Raw genomic sequence first — 16018 nt, forward strand, 5'->3', positions numbered from 1 at the left:
TCTTACATATCTATTAATAGCTTGCTTATGTAATAAAAACAAATGCGTGCAAATTGTATGTATACCGGCAGAAACATTGTTTAGCCAGCAGTAAATATTGTTCGGTTTTATTTCATGGTACACATGTAGACATAAAATAAAATAAAAACAATAATTCATTAATTAATTACTATATATTTTAGTACAATAAATAAAAAGTATAACAAAAAAAATAACATAAGAAATAAAAAAGGAAACAAATTTAATTCAAATTATAACAAATCTCCATATCACTCAGGACATCCTTCGAATCCACTTCGGTAGTCGAATCATCAGCGAGATTTATTATTAGTATAGAAATAGTCACCGAACCATTTAAAACTTATGTTTCTGCCGGTATACACAATAGCCACGCCACAAAATGCACGCATTTGTTACCAATACGTATGTGTTGGTAGCAGAGTGATTTTTGAACAGTAAAACTTCATCACATAGAAGAACTGTTACAAAACTGACTGTAAAATACTGAAGAACGCAGGATATCGACTGTCAAATATCAACGACTCACAAATAAAACATGTCAAAAATAAATCGTCGGTACAAATGGTTACTTGAAATAAATATATTACGGATAAATTTTACTCGCGAAATTAAATGTAAATTTAATTGTATATTTTTTTCTTAATATATTTTTCTTCAACATAAAATTCAACAATTAAAAAAAATGTTTAAAAAAATTTAAGGGGGCGAGGCGCTGAAAACCAATCTGCCTAGTGCGCCATTTACCCTTGGGCCTACTCTGTGTTTATTTTCTGGGTACATACATAATGTACATTTTTTATATAATACTTGTCACTTCATGTTAAGTTGTTTATTTTACAAGCAACGAAGGCCTTCGCTATCGGTGCATTCTAAAGCGTACGGAAGCTTTTATACATATATGTGAGCCCGCTGTTATCGACTTGGACTAACGGATAACCCACCCTTAAAACGGGTGCACGTGTGGAGGCGTGCGCGGCACTGGCGCGACAGGCTTCTCGGGCCAATTTTACCCCGGGCCATATATCGTACTAAAAAGGGAGAATATTAGGGTGGAGAGAAGGAGGGTGGGAGGGGCGGTGTTTATTCGATTCGACATCGCACCGATAAGGTAAAACCCACGCTGCCGTTGCCGATAGCGTCGTCTGCCTCTTCGGTCTGGCTTCGGTCTTATCTGAGCTGCAGTTGCATTTCCACTCGGTCGCATCCAGATGCACGGGTAACATTGAATTACGGATTCAGAAAAAATTCAATCCAATTGTATCCATTTGATTACGGTCGTGTCGTAGAACAAAATTCTCTTACACTCCCAATTTCATAGAAAGTGTAATTTTTATACATACATATATATGTACATAGTTTCGAATTTAGATTTTTTAAATTTGTTTTATTTGGCAGGTTTTATATTATGTATATTAGTGGTGCTATCCGGCTTCGCTCGGTAAATGGAAATGAAATGAAAACCATGAAAAAATCTTCAATTGTTTTTTTATTAAATTTATTTGAATCGAAAAAAAGTTATATTATTAAGCGACCGACCAATCACAAACGTCTTTAATCAATCCAGTCGATCAGAAAAGACTTACAGACACCGTCTCAGTTTTATATGTAAGACTAGTGTTGTACCCGATGACATATCATCACATGGGTGTTGGCATATGAAGTTATTAAATAAATAAAAATTAAAAGAAATGTGTCGCTTGTAATGTATTCGATCCCCACGCGGTCGAATACCTTTTACATATATTTAATTTATATTTATATTTAATTGTTTATTTTTTTCATATATGGTAAAAACTACCTACCTACCTACATATACATTAACAATTTAAAACACCGATAGAAAAATTAATTAATTAAATACATTTTCAACAGATGTCGGTAAATTCTCTGCCAAGAGAAAATATTGGTAGCAAATAGTATATATAAAAGTTATTTTATTTTGTTATTTGTATACGTATATATGTACATTTTGGCAGAAGTTTAGCTGTGACGTATGTATTTATTTTATTTTATTTTATTTTATTAATTGAAAAATCAACAGACAGGATGTACAGAGATAGGTATAAAAAAAACAAAAAGTAAATAAATAATATATGTAACATCCGAGTCCAATAATAGATTTTTACAAAAATGAAAAAGATAAATATAAGGAAAACAAATTAAAAAGTAAAGAATAAAGGCATGACAAAATATGTAGTACATTGCATAATTAAACTATAGTATTTAAATATTTGGAAAAGGTTATAAGATAGAATATAAGAAGAAATTGAAATTTACAAATATAAAAAACAAATGAAAAAGGTAAATACAAAATAAACAAATGAAAAGGAAAAGAATGAAAGCTATAATATGATTAAATAGCACATTACATAACTAAACTAAAGTATAAAAATAATGGAAATATTGAAAAAATAGAATAGGAGAAAAAATGAATCAATCGGTCAAGATTCTCTTGATGTTAGACCTGAATTGATGTAGGGAAATACCAAACAGATCAACCTCATTCAGCTCTCCGTTAAACATACGATAAACGCGCTGCAGATAAAAATATTTTTGGGAATTAGTATTGAAAGGATCAAGTGAAAAGAGTGCAACGCGTCTAGAGTATCGAACTGGGATTCTGAAATTAACCTTATTCAGTAAATCAGAACAATCAAGAAAACCATTATACATACATGTATGTACATATGTATGTATGTCGAATCGAAACGACTATTATATAGAACGGCGAGCGTTATCTCAGACAGACACACGGGCAGACAAACAGACACACAGACAGAATAGCGATATTATATATATGATTATAAAAAATCTTACAAATTTTATCAATTAATTATAATTTTTTTTACTTAAATGATTTAATTAATAATAATTTTTCAATGGTCCTTGCGGCCGTATATAAAATAAAATAAGTAAATTTGTTGAAGCTCTAGTACTACCCTCAAGAGATTTGGATTTAATTTTTTGTTCCGGATTTAATGCTTCCAAATTGGATAAATCTAAATGCTTGAATGATTTATTATAAGCAATATTTGAATATTTATAATATTTCATCGCTACACTCAGATTTTTTGTAACTACGAAATATTATTTGTATTAATTAAATATTAAAGAACATATTTAAAAACGTGGTACACTATTTTTCATAGTTTATAATTTTCTTATTTAATAGGAAATATAACTATCAGAATAATATGTTTAAACGATAATCATCATATATATCTACAGGTATAATTTCACTATTTCATCTGTGTGTCTGTCTGTCTGAGATAACGCTCACCGTACTATAATAATCGTTTCGATTCGACATACATATTTACGATAGCTATACCGTTTCCAACAAAATGAAGTAATGAACGTAATACGAATAGTAAAAAACGAAAAAAGTTCTATGTATGTATATAATGTTCCTACCGAATGTTTCCGCTTGGTTGAGAATGTACCGCCATCTATTGAAAATTTATTTAATTTATTAATTTATTAAATAATTTTTCTATCGGTCTTTTATATTGTTTATATGTAGGAAGGTAGGTAGATTTAAGCAATTTTTTCATATTAAACAATTAAATATAAATATTTAATTAAATACATTTAAAAAGTATTTAAAAACTAAAACAATTTTTTTTCATTCATTTACGATTTTCGTATCCGTTTACGATATCATGTACGTATGTATAAACGAATAGCGTCAACAAACGGATCGTACACATGACCGATACATTTATTTTAATTTTATAACTTAATATGCCATCACCCATGTGATGATATTTAATCGGGTACAACATTTACATATAACATATAACTTTATTTTAGTTCGTGTATCCATTCCTTTCCGAAACCACCCGTCGAAATCAACGGGCACAACTCTAGTGACATATAATATGTAGTCATTGACTAAAAAAGCGTTTTACCAAATCCATTAAAAAATTCTCTTACAATAGGATATGTATTTCTGTATATATGTATGTATATGAAGCAATTTATCAATACTGAGCCATTGCATCTGTTCTCTTTCGGGAAGTAGAAGGGGAGTCTCTGATGCCTCAAAAAAGAGCTCAATTTAATCTCGCCGAGTGCGGGAATGGTACTCATGTTATTTCTTCTCTTCTTCGTCTATTTCTTGCACATCTTTGCACAGTTTCTTAAATCAATCGTCTTTTTTACGTAAGCTAGGGAGAATAGCCACCCGTTTCACTCCTCTCTTACGAGTTTCGGTGCAGTTTTCATAGAGAAAATTTACTGGTGGGTAGCAAGGGTGGGAAAATGGAGGATGGGACATTTAGCCGAGCGACTCTCACTACTGTACTGGTCGAGAGGAGTTCTCCATGAGGAATTATCTTGAGGTACCAACTTGGTGACAACGTCGTCGTTCTAGTTGTTTGACTGCCAGACAAAACCAATTGCCCGAGCTCTGTGCTTGTGCAGTCAACTGATCATGTTTGAACTACATATCTTCGTCTGTAACTAGATCTCGCAAAGCTTGTTTTCCTTCAGCACTGTGAACGAAGCAAAACATTTGAATCATTTAGTTTGATGAAATAATTCATTCTGGTGAGATAATTGAGATTTTTTTCCATTGGGCTAGATAATATTTTCTATTTTGAGTAAATTCATTCATAAGAACAAGAAATTTGTCACTTGATACTGTTTAAATTTTAATGTGTTTCATATGATTTACAGCATATTGAACTGACATTTCTTTTCGACCATGCTGCATTATTTGTATGCACGTACACATACGTATGTAATGCTTACAAAGGTTTCTTAAACCAAAACCCACAATTATGTTGAGGAGGTATAAAAAAGAAACTTCCGTTGGTAAATATTTAAACGAATTTCTTTTTTTTTTAATTATAATACCACAAACACTTGACAAAAGCTTTAAAATTTCCACATTCAACCTAGTCGTGAATATTTGAAGTTGAAGAATGAGTCAATTTTAATTCTGACAGTAATTCCATACACGCACGCTGTATTATATTTATTAACGTGGAGGAAAAATGTCTTGTTCGCTGAAATGAAATATGTCAAAACCACTCGAGGTTTCTCTTTTCAATTAATATCTTACGTGACTGAAATTAATTTTGTCCAAATTCACTTTACTCCCCCCGGATGAGAGGAAATATAAAAAGAAACAAAGTAGAAAAAATTACGTCTGGTTGATTTTAAAAAGCGTTCAAGATAAACATCAAAAAATAAAAAAAATGAAAAAGGTCGCGCTTAAAGAGCAATAATTTATTCATCTCGATTGCTTAACTCTGTCGCGGATTGCTTTAACTTTAACTCAATCTATTCGAACGGGGATGTCACAAGATTTATTATCCGGTCAATTTTCTCAAGGGACGCTGAAATTTCCAAGAAGTTCACGTGTACATTATTATTACAAAATTGACGGAGAATTTTCTAGGTACGGATGAAGAGTGTTACGAGGCCAAATGAGTGACAGTGCTTTGTTACGGTGAACCAGAACGATTCTGGTCCGTCAGCTTAATCGAGTTCGGCCGCCCTTTATCCCGGACGATCCTCGTCAAAATTTGCGCGGATTGAGACACCGGTGTTTACACGGGGATTTGAACACGAATGCAAAATCTTCACGGAGGAAATTCACAGCGTGGCGGCACAAAGCGGCCGCTCTCTCCCGTTTCGGTCCTACCTACGTCCCTGTGTCCCATCCACCTGTGCCTTTGTGTCTCGCCGATCCCCGTAAGACATTATCAATGTAATGGATATTTTCGCATGAATCGCCACACACGCTTATTTTCAGTACTTTTTTATTTTTATCTTTGCTTATTCGGGAGGAGATTGTATTTATTTCAGTTTGGAAATTCTCGGGAAATTTCATTTTGACCTAGAATGAAAGTATTAGCAGTACATAGTCGAAAAATAAAAGTTACATCGTCTTTATTTAACAGCTATTTGTTTAATTTGTATTAAACTTTTCGGACAAAGTGTGTATGTGCTACAGTCGAAGTGTATTGTCAGTTGTAATATATTCCAACTGACGTTTTAGGTCATTCATATTCAAATACAATTCAACTAGTAAATTATATCTCTACAAGCGCAAATACACTTTCAACAATGGGCGGCATTTGTAATATAACAGTTGAGTTTTGACAGCCCTGATATTTTTATAAATGCTTTAGAATTCAATAATGCGTTAATATTTGCTAGGTGCTACGAATAAAGGTAATGAGTATCGTATTTCGATATGTATATAAGAATGTGTTCTACTAGTCAAAATATATTACAACTGGAAGACACACGTCAACTGTAACATATGAACAAATTAACAGTTAACAGTAAGGTATCTTCGTCTTAATTCTTATTGCATAAGTTGAACACGAAGTTCTGGGATGCGACAAGAAGGGGTTGGCACTAAGTAGGGATTCATTCACTTCTGCACATCTCAACCATTAAGAGCTTTATCTTAAACTGCTCCTTACTGGTCAAAGCGAACAATGGCGTTCTACAACAAGCAAAGGCTCAATTGTCATACATAGTATAATCTAAATTTAGACAACACACATTAGTATCCTAAAAATTTATATTAAAGCGACATCTACATATTTAATTTAATTTTAACAATATTTAATTTACATACGAGTTTCTGTAATTTTTTTTTATTTTAGATTAGCAACGTTTCTTCAAAGTCAAGTACTAAAAATATATCAAAAGCGTTTTGGTCGGGTAGTTATGTAACTCCATTAATCTTAAATATATTATACGTTCCGAATTTAAGTGAATTTTACAGAACCTTTCTAATACATTTAAGCGTTCGTATTCGCACAATCCAATTTCCGCCCTTCCGATGTATAAATATACCGTAGCGCGTAATTCATTATACAAATTATTTCGATTTTACGATCCCATCCTTCACGGCGTGATTTAAACGCGAAATTTCGATACGTAATGGAGCGTGCATTCGGCTTGCGTTTCTCTTTCTATGGCAGTAATGAAAAGTCCGAAAATTTCATTTAAATAATGTGCTTACTCTGTTCTCTTTTCGATATACGAAATTTGTGTGTGTGTGTATGGACACACATACTACTGTGCGAAAGAGAGCCGTTAAAAATAATGGAAAATTTCGCAGTAAATTATGGCGGATAATATGAAGTGCATTTTTTACAGCATACTAGAGTGATAAAAAAATACAGTGGCGTATGCACATTTTATGCGATAGGGTAATGTGCGGGCACTAAGCGGGCGCGGTGTGAGGGTCTGCCGTTGCCTGTGAATAATGCGCCAGGGCCGTCCCTGGGGATCGATACAGGGGATGCGTTTTGGTCTACAGGATGCACATCAGCCCTCGTGCATCCTTTATGGTCGTGTCACGCCGTTGCATAAGTGCATTTTCCGGAAAACGCACTGACTCGGATTTCAACCTGCAAAATTTCTGATGTACGATTAAACGTTGTGGAGTTTGTTAACTAAAATTTTAAATACGTGGTATTCAGGATTGATGTGATATAAATAGTTTGAATGTATTAATTTGATAAATAAATGCATTCGAAAATACGTTATGATCATTGATTCGTCATACAAACGCTTGATGTTTGTTTCGAACAAAATGCATTAATAATATGCAAATGCGCGTTTACTCTTTAATGCATTATATTTCATTTATATTATATAACTGGTCAATTATTAATATATAATATAAATATATTATCTTTACTAACTGTTATTTATGTACATTATTACTATTAAAAGGTATTTTGTTATCTTATTTATAGGTATACATAAACATATGTAAATTTCAATTGAAGTTGACCCGGTCTACTTTTCTAATTAGTCTGAATTTCCCTTTTAAAGTAAAATGTATCTGTAAAAAAATTCGAAGATATATTTCATTACATCGCTTAAATTCAATTTTTAATAAATTAAATTTGATTAAATGTTTAATCATAGATGTCGTCTTTAGGTAACCTGTATAACCTTTGGTCAGGCTTAATATATAATACATAAATAAAAAATAATTATCTAGACAATTTTTTGGTGCCAATGTTTTAAAAAGTATTGTAATACTGTATGTTTCTGTAATAAATAAATAAAAATAATCTATTCTTTCTATAAATATGTAGTTGTTGTTGCAGATTTGATTTTATTAAATTTTCCAAACACGTTTAGTGTATATTTTTGCAATGTCCAATTCTTTGATTTCGGTGATGGTTAGGTTAGGTTGGGTGAGGTTTCGTGAAGTTAGCACGTTTTGTGTATATTTTTGCAATGTCCAATTCTTTGATTTCGGTGATGGTGAGGTTAGGTTGGGTTATGTTTGGTGAGGTAAGCACGTTTTGTGGATATTTTTGCAATGTCGAATTTATTGATTTCGGTGATGGTTAGGTTAGGTTGGGTTAGTTTGGTGAGGTAAGCAAGTTTTGTGGATATTTTGGCAATGTCGAATTCTTTGATTTCGGTGATCGTTAGGTTAGGTTGGTTTAGGTTTGGTGAGGTTAGCGAGTTTTGTGAAAATCATACAATCTGGAATTCTTTGATTCCAGTGTTGGTTAGGTTAGATTGGGTTAGGTTTGATAAGGTTAGCACGTTTTGTGGATATTTTGGCAATGTCGAACTCTTTGATTTCGGTGAAGGTTAGGTTAGGTTGCGTTACGTTTGGTGAGGTTAGCACGTTTTGTGTATATTTTTGCAATGTCGAATTCATTGATTTCCGTGATGGTTGGGTTAGGTTGGAATAAGTTTGGTGAGGTGAGCACGTATTGTGTATATTTTGGCAATGTCGAATTCATTGATTTCGGTGATGGTTAGGTTAGGTTGGGTTAGGTTTCCTGAAGTTAACACGTTAAGTGTATATTTTTGCAATGTCCATTTCATTGATTTCAGTGATGGTTAGGTTAGGTTGGGTGAGGTTTCGTGAAGTTAGGACGTTTTGTTTATATTTTTGCAATGTCCAATTCTTTGATTTCGGTGATGGTTAGGTTAGGTTAGGTAAGGTTTGGTAAGGTTAGCACGTTTTGTGTATATTTTTGCAATGTCGAAATCATTGATTTCCGTGATGGTTAGGTTAGGTTGGGTTAGGTTTGGTGAGGTTAGCAAGTTTTGTGGATATTTTGGCAATGTCGAATTCTTTGATTTCGGTGATCGTTAGGTTAGATTGGTTTAGGTTTGGTGAGGTAAGCGAGTTTTGTGAAAATCATACAATCTGAAATTCTTTGATTCCAGTGTTGATTAGGTTACATTGGGTTAGGTTTGATAAGGTTAGCACGTTTTGTGGATATTTTGGCAATGTCGAACTCTTTGATTTCAGTGAAGGTTAGGTTAGGTTGCGTTACGTTTGGTGAGGTTAGCACGTTTTGTGTATATTTTTGCAATGTCGAATTCATTGATTTCCGTGATGGTTAGGTTAGGTGGGAATAGATTTGGTGAGGTGAGCACGTATTGTGTATATTTTGGCAATGTCGAATTCATTGATTTCGGTGATGGTTAAGTTAGGTGGGAATAGATTTGGTGAGGTGAGCACGTATTGTGTATATTTTGGCAATGTCGAATTCATTGATTTCGGTGATGGTTAGGTTAGATGGGGTTAGGTTTGATAAGGTTAGCACGTTTTGTGGATATTTTGGCAATGTCGAATTCTTTGATTTCGGTGAAGGTTAGGTTAGGTTGGGTTACGTTTGGTGAGGTGAGCACGTTTTGTGAATATTTTTGCAATGTCGAATTCATTATTTTCGGTGATGGTTAGGTTAGATTGGGTTAGGTTTGATAAGGTTAGCACGTTTTGTGGATATTTTGGCAATGTCGAACTCTTTGATTTCGGTGAAGGTTAGGTTAGGTTGGGTTACGTTTGGTGAGGTTAGCACGTTTTGTGGATATTTTGGCAATGTCGAATTCTTTGATTTCGGTGATGGTTAGGTTAGGTTGGGTTAGGTTTAGTGAGGTTAGCGAGTTTTGTGAAAATCATACAATCTGGAATTCTTTGATTCCAGTGTTGGTTAGGTTAGATTGGGTAAGGTTTGATAAGGTTAGCACGTTTTGTGGATATTTTGGCAATGTCGAACTCTTTGATTTCGATGAAGGTTAGGTTAGGTTGGGTTACGTTTGGTGAGGTGAGCACGTTTTGTGTATATTTTTGCAATGTCGAATTCATTATTTTCGGTGATGGTTAGGTTAGATTGGGTTAGGTTTGATAAGGTTAGCACGTTTAGTGTATATTTTTGCAATGTCCAATTCTTTGATTTCGGTGATGGTTAGGTTAGGTTGGGTGAGGTTTGGTGAGGTAAGCACGTTTTGTGGATATTTTGGCAATGTCGAATTCTTTGATTTCGGTGATCGTTAGGTTAGGTTTGGTTAGGTTTGGTGAGGTTAGCACGTTTTGTGTCTATTGTTGCAATGTCCAATTCTTTGATTTCGGTGATGGTTAGGTTAGGTTGGGTTAGTTTTCGTGAAGTTAGCACGTTTTGTGTATATTTTTGCTTTGTCAAATTCTTTGATTTCGGTAATGGTTAGGTTAGGTTCGGTTAGGTTTGGTGAGGTTAGCGAGTTTTGTGAAAATCATACAATCTGGATTTCTTTGATTCCGGTGTTGGTTAGGTGAGATTGGGTTAGGTTTGGTAAGGTTAGCACGTTTTGTGGATATTTTGGCAATGTCGAACTCTTTGATTTCGGTGTAGGTTAGGTTGGGTTGGGTTAGGTTTGGTGAGGTTAGCACGTTTTGTGTATATTTTTGCAATGTCGAATTCATTGATTTCCGTGATGGTTAGAGGTTAGGTTGGGTTAGGTTTGGTGAGGTTAGCACGTTTTGTGTATATTTTGGCAATGTCGAATTCATTGATTTCGTTGATGGTTAGGTTAGGTTGGGTTAGGTTTGGTGAGGTTAGCGAGTTTTGTGAAAATCATACAATCTGGAATTCTTTGATTCCAGTGTTGGTTAGGTTAGATTGGATTAGGTTTGATAAGGTTAGCACGTTTTGTGGATATTTTGGCAATGTCTAATTCATTGATTTCCGTGATGGTTAGGTTAGGTTGGAATAGGTTTGGTGAGGTGAGCACGTATTGTGTATATTTTTGCAATGTCCAATTCTTTGATTTCGGTGATGGTTAGGTTAGGTTGGGTTAGGTTTGGTGAGGTTAGCACGTTTTGTGGATATTTTGGCAATGTCGAATTCATTGATTTCGGTGATGGTTATGTTAGGTTGGGTGAGGTTTGGTGTGGTTAGCACGTTTTGTGGATATTTTGGCAATGTCGAATTCTTTGATTTCGGTGATCGTTAGGTTAGGTTGGGTTAGTTTTGGTGAGGTTAGCACGTTTTGTGTATATTTTTGCTTTGTCAAATTCTTTGATTTCGGTGATGGTTAGGTTAGGTTGGGTTAGGTTTGGTGAGGTTAGCACGTTTTGTGTATATTTTTGCAATGTCTAATTCATTGATTTCCGTGATGGTTAGGTTAGGTTGGAATAGGTTTGGTGAGGTGAGCACGTATTGTGTATATTTTGGCAATGTCGAATTCATTGATTTCGGTGATGGTTAGGTTAGGTTGGGCTAGGTTTCCTGAAGTTAACACGTTTAGTGTATATTTTTGCAATGTCCAATTCTTTGATTTCGGTGATGGTTAGGTTAGGTTGGGTGAGGTTTGGTGACGTTAGCACGTTTTGTGGATATTTTGGCAATGTCGAATTTTTTGATTTCGGTGATCGTTAGGTTAGGTTGGGTTAGGTTTGGTGAGGTTAGCGATTTTTGTGAAAATCATACAATCTGGAATTCTTTGATTCCAGTGTTGGTTAGGTTAGATTGGGTTAGGTTTGATAAGGTTAGCACGTTTTGTGGATATTTTGGCAATGTCGAACTCTTTGATTTCGGTGAAGGTTAGGTTAGGTTGGGTTAGGTTTGGTGAGGTTAGCACGTTTTGTGTATATTTTTGCAATGTCTAATTCATTGATTTCCGTGATGGTTAGGTTAGGTTGGAATAGGTTTGGTGAGGTGAGCACGTATTGTGTATATTTTGGCAATGTCGAATTCATTGATTTCGGTGATGGTTAGGTTAGGTTGGGTGAGGTTTGGTGTGGTTAGCACGTTTAGTGGATATTTTGGCAATGTCGAATTCTTTGATTTCGGTGATCGTTAGGTTAGGTTGGGTTAGTTTTGGTGAGGTTAGCACGTTTTGTGTATATTGTTGCAATGTCCAATTCTTTGATTTCGGTGATGGTTAGGTTAGGTTGGGTTAGTTTTCGTGAAGTTTTTTTTTTTTTTTTTTTGGTGCCATCTTATCGATTCCCGATAAATCATCACCAGCGATATCGTTGCTCTTCAGATCATGTACGGGCACTACGGAATCATCACTCCGTCCCCAAAATTGTGAATTGGGCTTCTGAATCTCTCACATTCAGAACACCAATTCGTGAGGCTTTTTTCGCTTTAAACGCCTCTGCTGGTGAGTTGTGTCCAATAGCTGCAGCGCTTCTATGTTAGGGTGACGGTGCAGTCTCAACTTCGTGAAGTTAGCACGTTTTGTGTATATTTTTGCTTTGTCAAATTCTTTGATTTCGGTGATGGTTAGGTTAGGTTGGGTTAGGTTTGGTGAGGTTAGCACGTTTTGTTTATATTTTGGCAATGTCGAATTCATTGATTTCGGTGATGGTTAGGTTAGGTTCGGTTAGGTTTGGTGAGGTTAGCGAGTTTTGTGAAAATCATACAATCTGGAATTCTTTGATTCCAGTGTTGATAAGGTTAGATTGGATTAGGTTTGATAAGGTTAGCACGTTTTGTGGATATTTTGGCAATGTCGAACTCTTTGATTTCGGTGAAGGTTAGGTTAGGTTGGGTTAGGTTTGGTGAGGTTAGCACGTTTTGTGTATATTTTTGCAATGTCGAATTCATTGATTTCCGTGATGGTAAGGTTAGGTTGGAATAGGTTTGGTGAGGTGACAACGTATTGTGTATATTTTGGCAATGTCGAATTCATTGATTTCGGTGATGGTTAGGTTAGGTTGGGCTAGGTTTCCTGAAGTTAACACGTTTAGTGTATATTTTTGCAATGTCCAATTCTTTGATTTCGGTGATGGTTAGCTTAGGTTGGGTGAGGTTTGGTGACGTTAGCACGTTTTGTGGATATTTTTGCAATGTCGAATTCATTGATATCGGTGATGTTTAGGTTAGGTTGGGTTAGGTTTCCTGAAGTTAGCACGTTTTTTTTATATTTTTGCAATGTCCAATTCTTTGATTTCGGTGATGATAAGGTTAGGTTTGGTTAAGTTTGGTGAGGTTAGCACGTTTAGTGAATATTTTGGCAATGTCGAACTCTTTGATTTCGGTGAAGGTCAGGTTAGGTTGGGTTAGGTTTGGTGAGGTTAGCACGTTTTGTGTATATTTTTGCAATGTCGAATTCATTGATTTCCGTGATGGTTAGGTTAGGTTGGAATAGGTTTGGTGAGGTGAGCACGTATTGTGTATATTTTGGCAATGTCCAATTCTTTGATTTCGGTGATGGTTAGGTTAGGTTCGGTTAGGTTTGGTGAGGTTAGCGAGTTTTGTGAAAATCATACAATCTGGAATTCTTTGATTCCAGTGTTGATAAGGTTAGGTTTGGTTAAGTTTGGTGAGGTTAGCACGTTTAGTGAATATTTTGGCAATGTCGAACTCTTTGATTTCGGTGAAGGTCAGGTTAGGTTGGGTTAGGTTTGGTGAGGTTAGCACGTTTTGTGTATATTTTTGCAATGTCGAATTCATTGATTTCCGTGATGGCTAGGTTAGGTTGGAATAGGTTTGGTGAGGTGAGCACGTATTGTGTATATTTTGGCAATGTCCAATTCTTTGATTTCGGTGATGGTTAGGTTAGGTTGGGTTGGGTTTGGTGAGGTTAGCACGTTTTGTGGATGTTTTGGCAATGTCGAATTCTTTGATTTCGGTGATCGTTAGGTTAGGTTGGGTTAGGTTTGGTGAGGTTAGCACGTTTTGTGTCTATTGTTGCAATGTCCAATTCTTTGATTTCGGTGATGGTTAGGTTAGGTTGGGTTAGTTTTCGTGAAGTTAGCACGTTTTGTGTATATTTTTGCTTTGTCAAATTCTTTGATTTCGGTGATGGTTAGGTTAGGTTGGGTTAGGTTTGGTGAGGTTAGCACGTTTTGTGGATATTTTGGCAATGTCGAATTCTTTGATTTCGGTTATGGTTAGGTGAGGTTGGGTTGGGTAAGGTGAGGTGAGCACGTTTTGTGTATATTTTTGCAATGTCGAATTCATTGATTTCGGTGATGGTTAGGTTAGGTTTGGTTGAGGGTTCGTGAAGTTAGCATGTTTTGTGTATATTTTTGCAATGTCCAATTCTTTGATTTCGGTGATGGTTAGGTTTGGTTGCGTAAGGTTTGGTGAGGTTAGCACGTTTTGTGTATATTTTTGGAAATTTTCAAGACAAATTTTAAATTTGATTATTTATAATTTAAAAAAATACAGAAAAAACAGCTTTGAAACATACACAACAAAACATTGATACTAAAAGAGTTTCTAAAAATAAATTACAATAATGAAATAAAATTAAAACAAAGAAAAAGAGCATTGGATAGTGGTAGATATGAATTATATAATTGAAGCGGCAGGTATTGGAAAATTCTGTACGTTTAATTTTTGATAATGATTTCATTTATGACTTTATATGAATAGTGTTTGTAAAGTGAGGATACAAATCAACAATTACATTACAATATAGTCAAATTGATCTTTTGACACGTGTTTTATCTGCGAACGATATCGCTTTATGACCTGTGCAATGAGCCGTGAGCTGTTCCGTATAACGGTGTATTTTTTTACAGATAACGTAGTGAACGTTCGTTTCGACTGACAAAAGTGAAAGCAAATCACAACTAGTGTACATTACACAGATAGTCCAATTTATCAGCTTCGATAGCCGTGATCGTCTAGTGGTTAGGACCCTACGTTGTGGCCGTAGTAACCCAGGTTCGACTCCTGGTCACGGCAGTGTTAACCCACTGTCCCGGCGAAGTATATATTTTTTTTAATTCCAAAAAAATTACACCAATACTCCAGATATATTATGATTAGCCAAAAAGCATGTTTGATAGTTTTTTGTGTTGAATTTTTCCATCGTATTGACCGTATATGGTCGTAAATAATAAATTTTTATGTACATATTTATGTCTGATTCATTATGAACGTGACAGTAATTACTTGGCGGGCGGCTGAAGTATTGATCTAATACAAATATAACTGAATCGATAACCCTCAATCAAAATTACAAACCTCACTAACGACGTGACCCGTTTCGAGTGACCCATTTGATAGGTACATATAACAATTTGGAATCGTCGTATATTCGTAAATTATTTATCAACAATTAGACGGGATAACGTTCGGTGTTCGTCGTAAAATTCGGTTGGAATGTTATTCGATGGCACTAAAAAAATTTTCAGCGTCGATTTTCACGGGAATGTGACGCTTTTATCGGTCGACAAGCACCTACGTTCCCCGTATATGTATGTATGTAAGTGCTGTAGAGTGTGTTTGACTGTTATCTGTAATATTATGCGGAAAATCAAACGTTCCCTCGTACATGGCCATTTGCATTTTCAAACGATCATTGCCATCAATATGAAAATCGCCTAGGCCAAATCGCTTCGAAAAATCAGACAATTTTCATGCTCAGATTGGAAAAAAGTTCCATTACAATTTTTTTCGACGAATCCTCCATTCCTCAATTTTTCATTTCTTTTCCGATCGTATATTATAATATATAAATCATTATATTTTCACTTTATTTATGTAAATATGCGTGGTGGCGGATTGAATTCGGTGCGGTGATATATTGAACGATTTATAAACATATGAAATACATGACATTCATTATTTGAATCAGAGAAAGAGAGAGAGACAGAAATTTTACTCGCGCATGGGTGTATTCGATATTGTTAAATTTAGCTTAAAGTAATAATATTTCAAATACAATGATATTGACTTAAACTATTTTGCTGAAATAAGTTATATTTCATTTCGAACGACAAATATTCGCTTTATAGCAATATTTGATCAACTGGTTG

At 34.9% G+C, this 16018-nt stretch overlaps 1 protein-coding gene and 1 non-coding gene across 2 annotated transcripts in view; both read left to right on the plus strand.

Annotated features, from left to right (window-relative positions):
* LOC143917624 (agrin-like) overlaps nucleotides 1-16018 on the plus strand; it is a 427846-nt gene that overhangs the window by 306773 nt on the left and 105055 nt on the right. The window lies entirely within an intron of this gene.
* On the plus strand, nucleotides 14871-14942 carry TRNAH-GUG (transfer RNA histidin (anticodon GUG)). The gene has a single exon. It is a non-coding gene; the product is annotated as a tRNA-His (tRNA).

The sequence above is a fragment of the Arctopsyche grandis genome, chromosome 10, assembly GCF_051622035.1.
Source record: "Arctopsyche grandis isolate Sample6627 chromosome 10, ASM5162203v2, whole genome shotgun sequence".
NCBI lineage: Eukaryota > Metazoa > Arthropoda > Insecta > Trichoptera > Hydropsychidae > Arctopsyche > Arctopsyche grandis.